This window comes from Patagioenas fasciata, chromosome Z (genome assembly GCF_037038585.1).
Source record: "Patagioenas fasciata isolate bPatFas1 chromosome Z, bPatFas1.hap1, whole genome shotgun sequence".
Classification (NCBI taxonomy): Eukaryota; Metazoa; Chordata; class Aves; order Columbiformes; family Columbidae; genus Patagioenas; species Patagioenas fasciata.
Genome location: NC_092560.1, coordinates 23960946 through 23981665, shown reverse-complemented (window position 1 = coordinate 23981665; position 20720 = coordinate 23960946). Strand labels below are relative to the sequence as shown.

Here is a 20720-nt window from a genome sequence, read left to right as displayed (position 1 = left end):
GAGATGGACCCGATTTAAAATCACTACTGCTTTGCAACTGGGTCTGTCTTTCTGAAACACCCTGTAGATTTGGGTAGTGAGGAACAGACAAAAATCAGACCACCTTTCTTCCCCTCTTTCCAAAGATTGCCTTCTGTTTTCAATCCCGACTTTTCTTCCCCGAGTCTCACGGGGGGATAGGGATGTATGGTCAGTACACAGGATCTCCTCTCTGCTGCTCCTTCCTTCTCTGGTTTTCCCTGCTCTGGTGTGGGCTGTCCCCCCAGACAGGTCCTTCAGGAGACACCCAGCTACTCCGGCCTCCCCTCCTCTGACCTTGATGTTCCCTCTCCTGTTTCTCTGACTTTTGTTCCCTCCTGCTCTGTCTGTGGGTCGCTGGGGGCCGGCTGGGACAGGCTGTGTCTGGCACAGGGCAGCCCCTGGCCTACCCCAGTACAGGCCACCCCTGCAGCACCTTGCCGTCAGCACCCAGCACCATGACAGTGTTCAGTTTCTGCTTTTACTTTACTTTCAAAACAACAGTTTGTCATTTAGGAATTGTTAAGAAATTACATTTTCATGAAGATGATTTATTTAGTGGTATATACCCAGTTGCTGTAGTGCTGCAAAATCCCTGCATCTGTGATTTGGACTTTTGCTGTATTATGCTGCTGCTGAGACTCAGATAAGCTTGAACCCTTGGAGAATTCACTGTTATTTGAATCGTAGTGGCTTTGCTAATCTCTCTGCTATATTTCATTTCAGAATCTGTCTTTTCTTAAATGCCTCAGTCACATTTACATTGAAAAGTATTACATTACAGCTATGTTGCTTTTGGCTTTGGGTTTTATTATACTGAGGATTCAAGATATGCTTTCCTGTCCATAGGGACTAATGCAATAGTATAACTGCAATTCTCTGGATACCATAGCTGATTATTAAGGTACAGCGTATTCTGTGGGAAAAACAGTGTTGCTTTATGAACTGACTTGTTCTGTAGTGAGATTTGAGGTGTGGAGTGCATTAAATTTGACCAACATTGACTTGTAGTGAATGTCAAACTGCAAATTGAATGTTAATCATATCCTGTGCTAGGATGTGTACTTATTTAAGTGATAGTGTGTTTCTATAATTGTAAAATGTCTGAGAAATGAGAGTACATGTTTTCTGGTAACTGTGGATAGCTGTGCTGGTGTCTAACTAGCATTAAATCTTAAGGTATGTTATTTTTTTTTTTTTCTTCCATTTTTTAATTTTCTTTTTAACCTGTGCTTGTGCATGAAGGCTAGTACAGGCATGTTAACATAAGCTGCCATTGTACCCTCTTTTTCCTGTATAATCTCACAAAGGTTTCTGGTTTGTGTTATAAAAAATATTTTATATGAAAATAGTTTGTTGATATTAATTGCAATGTTAAGCAACACCTTTTGTAAATAATTTCTAAGTAAGCTGTTTTCAGAGTCAGTGGTGAGGGAACGAACAATGAAAAAAAAATATGTATTTCCCCCCTCTGCCATATGCTTTCTAACTATTACTCTGTTCTTCAGTCTGTTTGGTTTGGGTTTCAAAATCACTGTGCACTGAGAAAGACTCATGAATGCTGTACATAGATAACTGTGCCATAGGAAAAATGTTAAATCTATTTTTTCTCTATATTTTGCTGCTAAACATTATTTAAGGGAGTCTGGGATTTCCATATAAAACATGTCTGACTGTACTAAAGAGATGGCCAGATTCAGACCCTATGCTTTTTAGAAAGATACAGTGAATTGTTAGGCGTGAGGAGTCTGGTTTATCATAGTTGTTTATTCTTCAGAAACCTATTCAACAAACTGTGAAGCTGGAGCCAAAATCAAGTGCTGTGTACGAAAATTATAGTTGGAGGAAAGTTCTGTGCTTTTTTCCTTTTTTTTTCATATTTAGACAGATTAGAGTTCCTGGCTGTTATTCTCATTTTCACTTAAAACAAACTTCTCATTCAGCCAATTGCAACAAAGGGTCCTTTGGGCCTCGTGTTGTCATCACAGGCCTGCAGAATACATTTAAACATCCCTGTTGTTCTCATTATGCATCTAGCCATGGTTAAAAGGGTACTGTTTCAGTTCAGTCATGCAGATACAAGTCCTACGCACAAATAAATTTACTTAGGCTAGCTTGGCTACTAGAGAGGATTGCAAGTTGCTTGGAGGTCCGTGCAAGGTCTCTGTGGTACCCAGGCTATCTTGCAGCATCTTGACCCCACCACTGTACAGAGAGATATGCAGTAGTTTTGTACTGTGTTTGTCTGCTAAATTCCATCCTTGTATTACCACTCTCTTTCCCTCAGCTGTTTACCTGAAATTGTTTCTTTCCATTTACAAACTAGTCTGTCTGCCTAGCTTCTGTCTGGGCAGGGAATGTGAAAAGGGCATCTGCTGTGCTGCCCCTGCCAACACGCTGCTGCCTCATGGCTGAGGTCTCGCAGTAGGTCAGGATACAGCATGCCGCACAGCCAGGCACCAGCTGCCGCGCTTGGGTCAGGTGTCCGTGAGAGCGGGGATATAACCCTATCAGAAGCCACACATAATGAATCATTGAATTATTCATCCGTTCATGGAGATTTTTATCTGAATGTGGTTGCCATTAATGATAGCTCTTTTCTTCAAAAGTGTTTTTTTTTCTTCTCTTAACAAAAGATATCAGTTTTTAAGTACCAAGGGGCTGCATTTCTCTGAATAGTCGCAAAGTCTAACAAGGAATAAGAAAGCTTAAACATATCAGGGAAAACTACTTTATCAATAGGCAGCCTGCTTATGATGTATGACTAAAGATTGACTATGAATACAGAGTATCAGACCAGACAGCCATTAAAAATGTGAGCAGATTATAATTGCATTAATATTGCATATAAAAAGTGAAGACATGAAAATAAGTATTCTGTATAGAAGAAAAGATAGTATGTCTATGTGTTCTAGTTTACTGTTACTTCAGTCAAATGTATGCTAAACAGTATATTCAAGCAGTTGAAATTTCCTCATGTTCAGCACTGAAAGGTTTTAAATTAGTTCAGGATAAATCCTCAGTCCTGTTGCTCTGAGATCAAGTATGTTTTAACTAGGCCTGCTGAGCTATCTTGTTTAATGATTTTTTACTTTTTCTTGGTGATCTGACACTTAATCAGTATTATGGGAAAAGTATTTCCTGCCTCTCCCTCCCAGAAGGACATGCAACTCCTTAAATTTATGGATATGTTAAGTAATTTTTCTTGAATTTTACTTCTGAATACAACCAATCTCTTTCATTTGTCTTCCCTTGCTAACTAGTGGCATTTTAAAAATTAAATGCATATCATAACTAAGGAGTTTCAAAACTCACCATCCATAACTACTGATGGGGGAAATCTGCTGGTTTTTAAACCTCATGGACGTTAGCCTTTTCAGTGTATGTTTATTGGTTTTGGACACTGATAGGTGTCTGGCATGCAAACATTTGTAGATGGAGTTGTCAACTATTTTTTGTGTTATAGAATAATTCAGGGCCCTGGGTCCACAGTGTCATTGACAGGGGCTCTGCCTTCCTGGGGACAGGATTCCACATTTGTGAGGGCAAATGTAATTTCATTAGACTTCAGTCAGCCCATTGCTTCTACCTTTTCAGGTCTTTCTGAACATCAGCTGTGCCATTGCATATCAAGTGGTCCCCTAGCTTGGTATCATCTGCAAACCTGACAGTGTACTCCATCACCTCCTGCAGATCACTGACAGAAATATTCCTCAGGTCCCAGGACAGACCCCTGCAGTACTCTGCTTGTTCCTGGTCTCCAGGTAAACCTACAACACACTAAGCACAACTCTTCTAGCTATCCATCTGTTGAGTGTTTTACCTATCTAGTTTTCCATCCACCCAGACTGTAAGGTCTAAAGTTGGATGCAGGAGTGTTGTGGGAGACAGTGTTAAAAGCCTTGCTAAAGTTGAAGTGAATGACACCCACTGACAGCCACACACAAATCTGGTCATTTTATCAGGGAAGACAATCAAGTTGTTCAGGTATGATGCACCCTTGGTGGCCAGAAGTGCATTCTGAGACGACTCATTTAATCATTTTTCCCTGAGACCTAAGAAGGCCATCTGGTCTGCTGTTTCTGGACTACCTTTTTGGCCTACATTTGAAGATCTGTGCAGTGTTTGTTGTTGTCCAGTCACCAACCCTTTCCCGTGTCATCTGTACAACATTTCAAAGATGACAGAAAGCAGTCTCACTAGATATTGGCCAGGTCTTTGGATGCGTCTGGTCAGCTATGTGGAGCTGGATGGGTTGAGTTTTGGCAGCAATTCCTGACTCAGCTCTCATCCACTGCTGGTAGTTCTATTCCTTCTTGTACTCTGTCACTAAGCGTGGAAGGCAGAGGGACCTTGTGAAGACTGCAGCAGAGAAAGCACCTCAGCCTTGTTTGTGCCTCACATTACTATGTAACTCTGACCATTCAGCAGTGAGTGCACACTTCACTTGCTCAGCCTTTTATTACCAGACCAGTGGTAGGAGCTCTTCTTGTTGCCACTTGATAGCCCTCACCAATGTCAGCTCTAGGTGAGCTTTGGCTCTTTTAATGCCATCCTTGCATGCCTAAAGTTCTGCTTTTGTAGGCTTGCCCTGCTTTCAACTTCTGCATGCTGCCTTGTTGCATTGACTTTAGTCTTGATTTACTGTTTGGCCAAGCCAGCTCTTGCTACATTTAAACATTCTGGTTTTCCTGAATTTCAGGACAAACTATCCATGGACTTGGAGGATGTTTCCCTTAAATGTATGCCAGCTTTCCTGAACTCCTTTACTCTTTGGCGCTTCCTCCTTTGGTATCCCATCCACCCATTCCTTCAGTAAGCTGAAATCTGCTGTCCTGAAGTCTGGGGCCTATACTGTGATACTTTCTTCTTATGAAAGAAAATATGTTAACAGGGCAGTTATGGAAAAAATAAAGATAATATATTTTAATAAAGACTTAAGTCCAAAGCAAGCATATCTCATACTTTTGTCACTGACAGTAGAATTCTGGTTACTCAGTGGACCAGGATATTTATTTGGCTAGTAAATTATGGCTGTAGGACATCTATTTTTGCATTGTTTTCTTAGAAAAATTTTTTTTTGCTGACTAGTGCAATCTGTCAATTGTTACTTTTCAGTAATGACAAAGAAAGTAGCTGTTCACTGATCATCTTAAGATCTTAAGCACCGAGCTTGGTTTCATAAGACCTCTGTTTTCTGTACCATAAGTGTTACTTGTGTAAGGGTTCAAGATGCCCTACTGGAAAAAATCAGCCTTCCAAAATGAAGTCAATGGTGCTGGTATTTTTTGGTATTTTTTAGGGGGCAGCGTGGTGCGTTCTTTTTTGTGGTGGTTTTTATTTTTTGTTTTGTTTTGTGGTGGGTTTTTTTTGTTTTTGTTTTTGTTTTTTGTTGTTTTTTTGGTTTGTGTTCTTTTTTTTTTTTTGGCAGGTGCCTTAAAGCTGCAGCAGTAAAAGGTGCCACGTACCCTGTTGCATTTTTCCAATCTGTGTGTTAACTATAAAACTCTCACAGTGTCCGTTATAAGTGTTACCATGGCCCTGTCAATCTAGATTAGTGGAATGTAAGGTTTGCAACATGTAGCAGTTTAGACAAATACTACATGTTAATAAGCCTACCTCTATTTATTGCCAGTATTTCATAAGATGGGTACAAACTATGTCATTGTACAACTACCTGATAGTAGGAAAAATGGCATTCTTCCATGTTTGAGTAGGTAATGAACTTTTAGTACATATGCAATAGTATCTGTTTATTTTACCTCATGACAGATGACAGAGTTACAAGTACTGTTAGGAGTGCTTGAAAAAAATAATTGTATTCTCTGAGTAGCAAAATGAAGAGGAAACTAGTTTGTCATTTGTGTGCATTTGGGTTCCTTTGGGTGGTGGCCCAATAAGCCCTGATGATTTCCTGAAACAGAAAATACTACCTGGAAATTTCTAAGTGACTTTAAACAAGTCTGAGGATTCAAGAGTGGAAGGAAGTAGGAATGTCTTTGGTCTGCGCTTTTTAATCGGTCTTCCATCTGTCTGTCTTCCCTTTTCTATAAATATTTTCATGCTTGTAGTTTAAATGAGTTCTTAGCCGTCCTTTCTATCAACCTGGGTACCATTGGAAATGGCAGTGATTAGCAGAAGACTGCTGCCTATCATGACCAACTCACAATTATACTCAGTTGTTCTCTGAATCTTTTAATAGTTGCAAAACTGCAACATAAAAGTCAAAGAAAATCAAAATCTCTGTAATAAGAATTTGACTTGTGCAGTGGTAGCATTTTCTTTTGTAGTTGTTTTTGACTGGTAAAAAACCACCAAATTTAATATGACTTTTAAAAATACTGAATTGTAATTTCCCTTTTATTTCATGTTCTATTTCAATACAAATTACATAGTGTCAATTTGTTCTGTACCACGGATTCACAGTGATTCTCAGTAGTGTTGTACCTTAGTGCAGCTTACCACAATTTTGTCATTTTCTTCTATAAACAGGACCCTGGATTAAAGTAATGTGATATTGTAGTTGAGTTTTTGAGAAACTATATTGGTTCTAGTATATTAGAATGCATTGTCATTTTTTTAATCAATTAACAGTTAATCACGATAGACTAGAAAAGACCGTTCTCGATAGATAGAAAGTATTCTTGACATTGCTGAGAATGTAATTTATTTAAATACACCACACCTTTTTTCCCTGTCTTTTTTAATATCTTAATTTGATTTCAAAATTTCCATCAAAGTTCTGTAGAGACAATTAATTGATCTGTGGAGGGGTTACTATTTTATATTAAAATCACAGTAATGAAGTGGTGGGGGTGGAGAGCATGCTGGAGGGCATGTAGTAAAATATAAAAAAAATCCAGATCTGGAAATGAGGTAAATGTTAAAGTTTCCCTGTCATCTGTAGCTGGTAACTTTCATAACATGTATCACTGGGTTAATGGCAGTGCTCTGTATGTTGTTCACTTGCACCTCGATGTGCTTTTTACCTGAGGAGAAGAAAATGTTCTGAATACAGTGTGTGTTTTGGGAGTCAGAGTGGTTTGAGTTTGTGTTTGAACTGAGGCCTGTAAAACATACAGAGCAGCTTGATACCAGTGTGTGAGAACTGACCTTACAGCAAGTAAAAGATTGTCCCATGACTGTGTTGGAAATGTGCTGCATACACAATATTATAATTCAATAGCAAGTCTGTTAAAGAAGCTACCAGGAGGCTATTGTGATGGTTAAATAACTGAATCTCTTAGCTGTCAGGATAAGAAACAATGCATACATTTTTAATTTAGAAAGCATTTCTTCCAAGTCTAGTTCATAATGATGTATTTGCTTGCAATGGCTTGGAGAGGTTAACTTAGACAATTGGAATAGTTGAAAAAGTATTCTCTGGAAAATGTTTGGGAATTATTCGCAAAAATACAGGCAGATGTAGAGATTGAGACTGCACACATGATCTGAGGTGATTGGGCTAAACTCGTGGAAAAAAAAATCCATGGGCAATGTTTCATTGTTTAAACATGGTTTTTCATTCAGACTTACCTGTTTTTTTAAGATTAAAACCTTCTTTGGTTTAGAAGAGCTGTGGAAGGCTGTATGAATTACTGGTCACAGATTCTGAAACAAAGATTTGCAAGCAGGCTGACCAGGTGTAGTGCATAGTTCGAGCCCTGTTACAGATTTAAGCATTGTTTCCTGTGTTGGCTAGCGGGCTCTGAGAATCATGAACTTTCAGGATGCATCAGAGAACATCACCTAACAGAGTCCTGGTAGATAAAGCACAGAAATCTGAGACAGATTCCTTTGCCTGTGATTACTCTCTGTTTCTCATTTTATTCAAATGTGAAGTAGTTGCCATTTTTCCAAGTTTAGAGAAGCTTCTGTTTACCAGGAATCTAGAAATGCTACTTGAGCAAATAACTTTTATTTTTTTGAGTAATAGGATTTCCTTTAAACTGGAATATTGCTTGTTATGATCCCCTGAAATGGAGCAATAATGAAATCTCATCCTTCTTAAAAGCTGTCCTTAAAAAATAAGAAAAGTTACTAGTGTGTCTTTAAATAGATGGCTTTTAGTATTTACAGTATACTGCTTGTTTGTTTTTTTTTTTTTTTCCAATATCCCCTGTAATCAGCCTGAAATAAACATTAAAAGGAAATAATTTTCATGGTCCAGACCTCATTTTGTAGGAACCTAGCAAAAGAGGCTAGTTGTGGAAATTTTTGTGGTAATCACAGGCCTTTTGTTAGGTGGTTTGTTTCATTCCACTTGATACTACATGAAGATTGTGAGCTTTTGGTAGAGCTTTTTAGCAGTTCTGTTTAGTGGGCTGACATGTTCCTTAAGAACGGTTATCCTTGAAAAGGAAGACATAGCATATATAAATCCATCACAGTTCCTTCTGTGTTTGTTTGTAAGCAACAGTGAAGACGTTGGAAGTAGTCATTTTGCCTTTTCAGAGTATACTGGATAGAAGATGTGGTATTTGATGAGGAAATGTTTCACAGAAAAATGATTTTGTGAAGATGTACACCTTGTTTTAGAAAGGTTGTCTTGCTGCTGTTTTTTCCTGTAGCGCAAACATTTCACAGAATCATAGGATGTTGGGGATTGGAAGGGACCTCAACAGATCATGTAGTCCAAACCCCTAGATGAGGTTACACAGGAAGGTGTCCAGATGGGTTCTGGATGTCTCCAGAGAAAGAGAGTCCACAACCTCCCTGGGCAGCCTGTTCCAGTGCTTTGTCACTCTCACTGAGAAGAAGTTTCTTCTCACATTTGAGTGGAACCTCCTGTGTTCCAGTTTGTACCCATTGCCCCTTGTCCTATCATTGGTTGTCACCGAGAAGAGCCTGGCTCCATCCTCATGACACTCACCCTTTACATAGTTATAAACATTAATGAGGTCATCCCGCATAAGCTTGTGATCAATTTGGGTAATAAAACAATGCTTTTGACCCAAGTTGAAATACTTATTTTTAATTACTTTTAACTTAAATTTCTTGAGGCCAGTTTTACTTTTCCCTTAAGCTGCCTGTATTCACAGAGCTTCTGATTCTGCAAGACATGGTGCATCAATTGAAGACATCAGAAGCTGAAGAAGCTTTGCATTTTCTCGGAAGATAGATAAGCTTAGAGACAATTTCTAAAATAATATAAATCTCAATCCTTGTATCTTCTTTGATATCATGATTGTACAAATCTTCAGTTTAAATTATTAGTGCTTTTCCAATAGGGTTGGTTACAGTTGAACATCAAGTAATGTTCCTCTTTTTGTGTCATGTCTTTCCCAGCAGCAGGTTTACTGTTCACTGCATGTGTCTATTAAGCATTAATTCTTTAACTGTATTTTAGTGAGAGCAATATGGTATGTTCCAGTGCAAGAATCTTAATTCCTACACGAACATATGGCATAGAATTATCTACTTAAAGATGGAACAATCTGATAATAATTTGGTAGAGTGACATCTGCACAATAAAATAAGATGCTGATCACACTGGAAAAGTAAACACAAAAGTTTTACACTAATTATTCTGACATAATCAGAAAGCCATTCTCATTCCTCCATGGAATGTTAAAATTTAATGATCTAATTTGGTCTTATCACATGCAATATAAATAAAAAATAACCCTATTAAGTATTCAGAGACCCATGCTGAACACAAAACTTTTAAGTGCTGTTTTCTAGTATTTGGACTTAAAGCACTTACATATGTTTAACAGGGATTGAGGAAAAAAAAGCTTAGGAGAAAAATAAAAATTCTCTGGTCATTTCCATACTTTACTGAAGATATCTACCTATTCTGTTCTATTCTCTGCATAGTTTAATATTTTGTCCTTTTGATCCTGCCATCAAGATATGTAAGTTGACATCAGTCTTGACTTTTGGGAAAAAAAAAAGTGAACACAAGGACATAATTACAACTTGAATCAAATGAGAGTGATGATTCTTTGAGGGCAGTCCTGAGGTGTATTCATTTTAAAATGCCAGGCCTGACCTTAAAAAAACTCCTGCGAACTGGAACATAGAGTTATTTTACCTAAACTTACGAAGGTCTGCAGGGAAGCATCACTTTATTTTTGAATGCATAAAACTGAAGATGAAGATGTTAGGTCTTCTGTTTTAGGCTTTACAACTGAGGATTTCACCTCCAGCATCAATTCTTCCAAGTGGAATGGAAATACTCAGAAATTTGTACACTACATTGAAGCTGAACTAAAATTATTTTTGTAGAGTGAGTTTCTTAGTTGGATTCATTATAGAATGTACGCTATTATTTTCTTTATTTGAAATATTGATAGCTTTGCAGATATGAAGCAACCAAGGAAAAGATCTTTTGAAAATTATGGAAATGGGTAACAAATTCTGATTCTTCTGCTGTAAGTTGAGTAGTACTACATTAAGGTAGTTCTCTTTGTTAAAAATGGTGTAACTATTTGATTACACAGAGATGAAACTTACTGTTTTAGTGCAAGTCTTTAAGGGGACAGTAGGGCTTGAGTTGATCACAATATTCCCATTTTATGATACTGAATCTATGTAAAAGGTATCTAATGTAGAATTAGAAAATTAGAATAACCATTTTGATCTTTCTCTATCTCCCTCTCTCTTTCTTTTTTTTTTTTTTAACGTAACTTTCCCACTTCAATTTACTGTGTCAAGTAGCCAGAAAAAATGGCTTAAGCTACTGCTGCTCACTTTTTTTTTTCCCTTGTGGAATGTGTTTGTGACTGTAGAACGTATTTATGTAGGCTATCTTCTTCTTAGTTAATAGATCACAACAGGAAAGCCTTCTTTCAAAGTGTAAATAAAAGAACTACGTGTAGTGATTTCCTCTTACACATCTATATTTACAGTCTTTTTTTGGTGTACAAAACATAAAAATGTTGGTGTTGTGTGTGTTTGTTTGTTTGTTTTTTAAAACCAGAAATACGGTTGGCCAAAATGAGGTTAAATTATCTTAGATTGGTCTTCAGTGCCTGCCAGCTCATTGAACTGATACCTACTTTTTAATGATAGATTTCAGGCTAGCTGCAAGTGGGAATAAAACATCTCATAGAAATGTATGGGAATGTTGGAAGTTAATACAGAGTTCATGTGGAAATCTTTTTCACTCTTCAGACATGTTCTGTCTGATTAACAGACTTTTCAAAGATTAAAAAGCAACTGGGATATCATACAGGACAATTTGTTTGGTCTTATCAATTCTCTCTCTGCCAGTACAAACCTCCTGTAAAGGCTCCTCAGAGGGAAAAGCATGTAACACAATTTTCTTTTGCATGAAATGCAAACAAGATATTTTTATGAAGTTAAAGCCTCTAAATTTCATTGGCAGTTTTATTTATTTCAGGTGAAATAAATGTATTTTTAAATTGACTAAAATTGGTAAAAGAATACATTTTATTGTTCGTAAGTAAGAACCACAGTAATATGAATTCCAAGCACAAAGTCCAGTGTCTGATTAAATTAAATATTCTTGAGGATATGACAGCATCAGAAATGCACTATTTAGATTTTTATGCTTACCCAAATCCTTAGTTAAAAATATCTGCATTTAATATCCAGGGGAGTTGATTATTAAGAGGTAAATATGATTACCTGATTGTCTTGAAATCATCGAACACCTATCCTAAATTTTGGATCCAATCCACAGGAAGCTAGTCATGTTTTTGTTTCACTTGTAGATGTTTCATTAGCTTAGATTAGACTTTATGACTACAGAAATTCTTTATCTCCCTGCAGTATTATGGGAAAATTTCTCCTATTCATTTGGCAGAAAAACTCAACAAGCAGCATATCATATTGTCACTCTCTCACACGCAGAATCCTGATCTTTTGTCAGAACATAAGGAACAACTGGATGATGGCAATTCTGATTGTTAGAAAATAATTATTGAAAGAAGGCACACAGATCTTAAATGATCCTTTTATCTTATATAGCCACCGAAATTGAATAATGATGACACATATTCTTTATTGCATTCTGTTGAATAAAAAAAGGAAAAGAAACTAAACTAAACATACTGTTTGATAAAAGCAAATTTGTCATAATAGTGTGATACCTTTTGAATCTGTTTCATACAGATGATCAGCATTTGGTTGTATTTTTGGTAAGTTCGTCTTACTGCATCATAACTCTCACTAGAGAAGTTTGTAAGCCTTCCATCTTGCACAGCCTTTTGTCCCACCCATATTGTGAGATTATTTAAAACATTTGACAGTTAGCACACATTTAATTGTATGCAGATTTAAAAATACTAAAGCATAGTAAAGAGGTTTTAGTTTAACCACACTTGACATGTCACGAATTGTGCATGGCTACTTACTGACGAAGACAAAACTGTTTTGAACATGATTCCTCACAACCTCCTTATGCTAAGGAGTCGTGATGGTGTACAATATAAGTTCGTATAAACGAGTCTGTAGTGCAGTCACCTAGCCAAAAAAGTAGTGATGCTTTTATGTTTTGCAGCCACACCGATCTCTGGTCGTACTACCTTCCCAGCTTCAGAGCAAGGCTGGAGGATCTTGTGTGAATGTATGGGTGTGGGAGAAAGACCATGGATGTAGGTGGCTGGCTGTCCTTTTACATAGCTGTACAGCTTGTGGTTCTGAAGTTTTTAGTGTCCAGTACTATATGGTAATAACTCTCTGAAATACCAAACTTCTTTCATTCTGTGTTTCGTGGGCAGCAAAACAAAGTCCTACCTAATGCATCACAACGTGAACCTCAGAAGTAAAAGAGAAAAATTGTCTTCTCCGATTTGTATATTTTTTATTGTCTGTTCTGTCTTTGGTGCTATCAGGTATTTCTTCCATCAGCAGTTTGACCATCTAGCGTACTTCTGAATAGGCTAATGGCAAGTCAATGCTTTTATTCCAAGTAATACTGATACTTGAAAATAATAAGCTACACTAGGCTTTTGTAAGACAAAGAGCTAATGGATTGAGAACAGTCCTGCTATAGACTGGTTTAATAAAATGTATTGAACCAAAGACATGGCAAGTAATTCTGGTACCTTAGTAAATGGGTTTCAATTTCTTATCTAATAATGAGCCTGCATGCTCCACACTGAGCTCTGTATGCCAGCTTCGTATTTGTTCTTACCTGTTGTAATACTCCGTGATATTTTAGTTTGTTCTAACTCTCATTCTCTTTTATGGGCTGATGAACATATAAACAAATTAAATGGATGTATCTGATACAGCTGCAGAGTTAATGTGTTTTGCTTTTACTGTTCTCTCAAAAGCTTGACTACCACTAGAACAGAATTGTTAGATTTTTTTAGGTAAAGTTCCTGCCTTATATCCATAGTTATCAGCCTATAAACTGTGATCACTATGGCAATATAACCACTTCAGTGAATAGTGAAGTAATGTTTATTTTCTGAACTCTAGGGCATGGTAAGTTATCTGAGGCAAGAGGAATGTTGGTCATCATCTTCTGTCAAGTCCTTCATTTGATTATCATTCTTTTAGAAACCATAAGCCAGAAAGGCCTGTGTTGTCAACATCATTGTTCCTGCCTTTTTTTTTTTCCTTCACTTGAGTGGAAGGAAATTCTGTTCCTTTGAATGGTCTGTCATTTTTTTTCATTACGAGTTTAAATTGAATGCAGTCTCTGTTTACACTGAGCATTTCTGTTTGCCTATCGTATTTGTTAGCTGGAAACTCATATTTTCTAGGAATGGGTTCAGTTTTCCATGACTATTGGCAGATGTTTCTCTAGGTTCTTCAGTGACAATGATGTATTTGTTGATAACCCAGTGCTTGCTAGAAGGGGCTTTGCTTCGCATCAATGGGTCTTTTTTTTGTATGAGAGCTTTAGTCAACAGAAACATATTCCGTTTCTTCCAAAAACGCCTAGGAGTAGTTTTGCCCTATTTTGAAGGCATACTTCATGCAATGAATTTTCTTCTGATTCAGGTGCTCTTTCCTCTTTGTGGCAGATAAAGTGCATAATGCTCTGGTTCCACTCTTTTGATTCATATTTTTGCAAGTTATATGTTTGAGTAATTTTAATAGTTGAGCCCAGTGTTCCAAGATACTAACTGTAAGAGTTTGGTTGTGAGTTGGTTTCATTATTTTAGTGTTGTTACAGTTTTCATTGCTCAGCTTGCAACTTCACTACCCTGGTCGGAACATTTGAGGGGTCTGGTTTGTCAGCTTGCAAGATGGTTTATACCAGAAGTGTCAGTGTCTTAACAGGAAAACTTTTGGTGGGTTTCCCATGCAGCTTTTATTTATTAGAGGAAAAAGTCATAGATGATTCTGTAGTATCAATTTTACTGACATTTTCTCCTACTTTCTCATCCTCTCCTACTTTCCCAAACCTAGCCAACCTGTGTGAGAAAGCCTCTGTTCTCAACCTATCAGCACAACCAAGTGATTCACTAAACAATGACAGAAAGTCTTCCGTTTGAAGTTTGTTTGAACAGGATGCTTTTTCTTTGCAATGTGTATGATAGGATTTTGTTTTGTTTTGTTTTTTAATTTAATGCCACAGTGCTCCATTGGTTGCTTACTTTGGATTTTCAGTTAAGAATAACACTTAACAATTGGAACAAGGAAGTTATTGATATATAAACAAAGCAGTGGTTGACTCAGGCTGCTGTTTGACTCCGCTTTTACAGAAGCCTACAAGATGTATACGAATGATGAATTTTGGAGTATCTAGATCTTGAAAAACTGAACTAAGCTTTTTCAAGAATTTATTATATGCTTTAGAGAAACTTAATGAATATAATTGTGCTTTATATGCTTCAGATGAGACCTGGCCACAGGTTTTCCCTCTGATTAGAATTTCACTGCGTTCTTCTCCTTCCCCCAGGCAGAAGTCATTATATACTGTGATTCACCATTGATAACATTAATTCGCTGTTTTTAACATCCCTTAATGCTATGTTTTAGATGCTAAAAGAGGAAATCTTAGAGAAATGTGTCATGATATTTCAGAACATCTTCAAAATGTTTAGAAAAAAATATTTTCTAAACTTTAAGATGTTATTTATCATATTATTAATATAAGGGCAAGTCAGTACTCCATTTGCTGTGCAGTGCTTCAGAAGTAACACTGAGGAATGCTCAGTAATCCTAAGGCTTTAGATGAGTCTCAATAGTATTTTGTTTTCAACATGAACTGTCTGTGAGCATTATTATATGTGAATGCAACCATAATTTTTAATAGCGGCAGCTAGGTTTGCAGATCTGTGAAATTCAAATTGTTGTGGAAAAAAAATGTGTCTATACTCATCTGGTTATATTACCATGAATCATCAATTATGGTTAACTCTGAACCTGAATTTGAAAAAATACTTCTGAAAGCGTTGACAATAATGTGACTTGCTAGAGTAACTAGCAACATTACTAGTGATAAACAGATAGGGTCTTAAATAATCTGGTCAAGGTAACAGTTTATTTTAGCCAATAAGCGGGTATAATCAAGAAGGTGTAACAGACAGTTAAAGAGGAAAAAGGGCTGAGAGGTGGAAGATTTAAGAAAAGGTGGGCTTATTTCAGCTGCATCCTGTCACACTGTTCTGTTGCCAGGTTTCAAAGGAATTTGAGGAAAACAGCCACATTTTTGCAATGGCATCTGATGCTGTTGGAATAATTTCTACATAATATAAATTGCATCTTTTTTTTGTGTGTGTGGGCATGTGTAGGTGGCATTATGTGTAAGTGTAAAATAAATTTGAAGTAGGAATAAAGAAAAAAACCCACATATTTTGCAATGCACTACTTAAATATTGAGCTGTTCAAAAATATTGCAGAATATTGGCCTATGTATATATGAATACAAATAATGAATTCATTAGAAATATTTTATTATTTACCCAAAACATTGTGGAATGTGTATAAAAAGAACCTTAGAAAGAGTCGTGTTTTGAATTTGTATTTTTCTTGTGTGACTGATGGTGTCAGGGAAAAAGTGAGTGTACTTTCTATGACTTACCAAAGGAAGACTGGCTTTATTGAAGCTTGCACAGATGGCTAACTGATATCAAAGGTTTCTGCAACACTGCCTACAAGTTGCCAGAAGGTCAGTGTGAAAATATATCACTGCCTGATTCCATAGCAAGAACAGTTATTGTTACCAGGATTTATTAAATCCTGTCCTCCTAACAAACAGTGCCTGTCAAGCACTTCTTTTACAGGTAGTCCAAAGAAAGCAGTTCCACTTGCAGCACCTTTAAAATGTTGTTTATCAAAACACATTTTTTTACGTTGTTTGAACATGATTCAGTTGAAGTATTGCACGAAGGGTGGAATACAGTGGGTGAGATAGTCTGTTAAGTGCAGTTGAAGTAGAGATGGTAAGAAGAATCTAAATTATTTAAAATGTCTCCCTACAATAAATGCATCATTGCCACTGTACCATGAAGAAACCTTTAACCATTATAAGCAGTGTCTCAGTGAAAAGTGGCTTGATTAGATCATTTTTAGAGTATGTTTTGTGGGTTGGGACTTATGTAGGGTATAAAAAAAGGTTACCAGCCGAATACTTGCCTTGGTCTGCTAATTTGTTGATTTATTATATATTTTGTAAAAATTTGGTCTGTCTTTACAAAGAAGAGAACTTTTCCTGGTTTCTCCTGACTGTTATTCTCACATGTGCTGTTCTACAGGTGTGTAGTAGTTTACCTAGACCTTGCAGTTGCACCGTGAGTTGAGTGACTTTTTCTGAAATGATTATGTAAAGGAAGGACAAAATTAGCTTAACAAAGTACCAATGTTCTTCTTCAAACTAATACTTTGGAAGAATTTTAACTGAAGTACATTTCAGATATAGCAAAAACCACATTTTAATTTAAAAAATCCATTACTGAGTGTAAAATATACAAAATCCTCTGGTTATTTCAAGCTTAATATATTACATATTGTAACACTGTGATGTAACAACTGATGTTTAGACTGAGGAGATATTTTTGTGGATAAAGACATAGTTTCATGTATTAGAAGGTACACCATCAGGTATATTTCATTGAACTGAAAGAGAAAAATGCAGATCACAAAGGCTTGACACTGTATATACATTTCTATGCTTAGAACTGTGATACTAAGATATCTTCCTCTCCTTTAACTAATCAAATAATGAGATAAATAATACGTTTGCTTTCTGTTGCTGCAAAATATGATACTCTCTACAGAATGAATATTTTAAGGTTAGTTTTAAAAAATCCAGTTACTCTGTTTGATGAAAGAGTTTAATATTAATGATGGAGTATTAGAAAGACCCTTAAGACATGTACTTGATTCTTAATCATATAAAATGTTTATCAAGAGCTGTTCTTAGGTACTAGCGTAGATGTTAATAGGTCGATGTGCTGCTCATCAAAACATGAATTCTACAATTACCTCAGTGAGAGCAATTAGTAGAAAAAAAAGCCCCGTTTTAAAAAGTGCTGAAGTATGTGTCTAACTCAAATATATGTAAGTGTAGAAGCTGGTTATAGTGCTTTACATTTTCATGAATCAGAGTTCAAAATGAGAATATTTTTTTTTTCTTTCCACAAAATAATTCTTCTTTTTTTCTATTCACAAATAGCAAGTATTGAAAAATTCCTTTGGCTGAGTATGTCTCTCCTAGCTAATTTTCTCATATTACAGATATATCTCACATTTCGTTTTACTAATCAGTTAAACTTGCTGAAACATTTTTATTCCAGTTCATTACTATAAAGGTTTGCCGCTACTAATAAATGGTATTTGAATTGCTTACCCCCAAGCTATATCTTTATGATAGGATAAATAATAGTAATGGTGATATTGATGATGTTAATACTAATACAGGCTTGTGAGAGAGTTCTTTTCCCTCAAGGATTCTAATTCTCATACTGATATTTGAAAAATATGTATCAAACTAATTCAACTGCATATAGAAAATACTTCTTTCCAATGCAGAGGTTGCCATGTCTATAGCATCATGAACTGTATTTTACATGGTCATCCAACAACTTGGATTTTACATCGCTTTAAAAAACTATGAAAAGATGCTTCCGAAATTACTGTGATCCATGAAGGTATCACTGTATTTTTAGTAGACAGTGGCATGTCCCTTTTGTGTCTGTCCCTAGAGACTTCTTCAACAAAATGACGTTTTGTTCTACTTTGGAGAAAATCTTTCAGTCATGTTTCTGTCTTGGGAGCAGGAAGCCTTGTAACTGTCAGCTACAAGTCAGTCAAATGGGAAATGAAAAAAACATTGAAAACCATCACCACCATGACAAAGAAGAACACAAAAGTCCTTCAGATTATTTATCAAAGCAACAGATTTTTTTTTTCTTTGCTTATTTTAGGGAATATGAGTAGAAATTTCAGAACATATCTGCTGTCAATGTCTGATATGATACTTCCAAAAATTTCTGTCTGCTAGTGCCTAAAAGCTCGTCTTCTATATTACGAAGCAAGGAGTAATACTGTTGAGCATGATGTTTCTCCATCACTTTTTACACAGAAGTGTGTGCTTTTAAAAGCTTTAAAACATCTAAGAAATTCTATTTCTAATACCTGCCTGAATAATTTGCAGTAGTGCTATTAAAATGTGGTGGAAACTGATCAAAGATTACTGAAAAACAGAAATTGTGTGCCTCATTTAGATGTAATTTATTTTCAGTCTTTTCATATATTATTATCATCCCATCATAGAATACATTTTATTTCATGATGTATTTTCTTCTATGATATTTCAATGCTGAATTAAATAATTATTTTTTTTCAAACCGCGGAAAGTCTTGGTGCCTAACGACAAAAACAGTATTCTTCTAGTTTTTTTTTACTTTAACAAACATTTCTAATGGATGTGTAGCATCATGACTTAGATATTAAAGGATTTTGTGTGTAAATGGAGAGAAAATGCAGTGTTGGTTGTCTTTATGTTACAAATTTCATTTTTAAAAGTTAAAAATATTACAGCGACCCATCCACGCACCTTTCCGGTATACAGAAGTATCTCAATGGCTCTTCTGTTACTTTTCATTGTGACTGATGAAGGACTTTCTGAATGAGACACTTCAAATAAGATTAAGCCTTTTACAGAATATATGTACATGCACATATACACGTTTTTTGAAAAATGAAAATTCTAATCCTATTTTGGGTAAAAGCTATTATTAAGACAGCTGCATAAAATTACAGTTTCTATTATGAAGGGTTTTTTTTCTTCTTTCCATTCCATCTCCCATTAGAACGCAGAGTTGTGGGCATATTGCATATTGATGTTGACATATTGAAAGGAAAGCAAGCATTTTTAATAGATCTGTGATTCCTTCTTTTTGTTATATATCTTGTCCTTTTCAGGAGGAAGAAGGTTGGACTAGAAATGATAGATGGAAATAGCAGACAAAGAAATCTGCATCCAGCACACAGAAAGCTAGTTAGTATAATAGAATAGTTAAATTCTGTGCCTTGTGTGTTTCAACTTATCTGTAATTAAACACCCTCCTTGTTTAAAGGAAGAGATAAATTTAGCTGTAGCAAACCAGAAAGCTAGGCCATGCATTTGCCAGCTTTTTGAAATATATATATATATATGTATATATCTGTTTACCTGAAAGAAAATACTGTCTCAATTTTTACCTTTAAGAGACTCATTTGTCTACAGCACTAAGTTCTTGAAAAGTTTTTCCATTTGAGAGATTGTATGCTTTAGCCAGTCAATTTACTTTTAATCGGAATAGTTGTACTGGGTGTACGTGGCAAGGTTTTTGCAGTGAGGGGGCTGCAGCGGTTGTTTCTGCGAGAAGGGACCAGGAGCTGCCACCATGTCAGATAGGGACAGGTCCACCTGCTCCAACATGAACTCATCCCTGCCCAAAGCTGAGCCGGTCAGCAACTCTGGTGGCTCCTCTGTGATAGCATATTTAACAAAGGGTAAAAAACACTGTGCAACAGCTGTGAGAGAGAGGACTGAGGAAAATGTGAGAGAAACAGCCCTGCAGACACCAGGGTCAGGGATGAAATTGAGCCCAGGAAGATGGGGGGGTGAGGGAAGGTGCTTGTAGTGTTGTATTCATCGCTATCCTAATCTGTTATTAATTGGCAATAAATTAATTTAATTTCCTGAAGTCGAATCTGTGATGGTAACTGGTCATTGATCTCTCAGCCCATGAGCTTTTTTGTCTTATTTTCTGCTGCTGTCGTGCTGAGGAGGGGGAATGAGAAAGCAGGTTGTTGGGCAGATTGCAGCCAGCCAAGGTTAACCCACCACAATAGTTTATATGCTGCAGGGATATTGATTTACTGATTTCAGTCTCCTAATATTAAGTATTTTTGAGTATCAGATACAGTAACTTCAGTCTGAAAATTCTCTTAGCATCTACAGTATGCCAAGTGAAGACTCCTCTGCATTTTCATGATCATCATGGAGAGTTTATTCAAATAAGTGTAAAACTTCCCACTTATGTGCATAATTTGGAAAGAAAAATAATACAAAAATTCTTTGGGGGACTAAAATCGAGGTCTAGAGCGAAGTTGGTGAGGAAAGTACTGCATGAGATTTTAGGATCTGCATTGCACAGGTAGTTGGAGTGCATGTTTATAACACACTCTTTTAGACCTTTAACATAATATTCCCCACTCTTGCCTGCTGCTTCTTCCTTGTAGAAAAACCTGGGCAAAACTGCAGCTTGATAAGGTACTCATATACATTTTGTTTTGAAGGCTTAAAAGCTAGGACTGTATATGCCTGTGGAGAACTTTGGGTC

The 20720-nt window shown here is 36.4% G+C and overlaps 1 protein-coding gene and 1 long non-coding RNA gene across 7 annotated transcripts in view; both read left to right on the top strand.

Moving 5' to 3' along the window:
• The window catches only part of KDM4C (lysine demethylase 4C), a 263563-nt gene that overhangs the window by 113553 nt on the left and 129290 nt on the right, over positions 1-20720 (top strand). The gene's annotated exons all lie outside the window — the stretch shown is intronic.
• LOC139826420 (uncharacterized) lies at positions 1131-4780 on the top strand. The gene is made up of 3 exons (XR_011736463.1): positions 1131-1197; positions 3616-3782; positions 4721-4780. It is a non-coding gene; the product is annotated as an uncharacterized lncRNA (long non-coding RNA).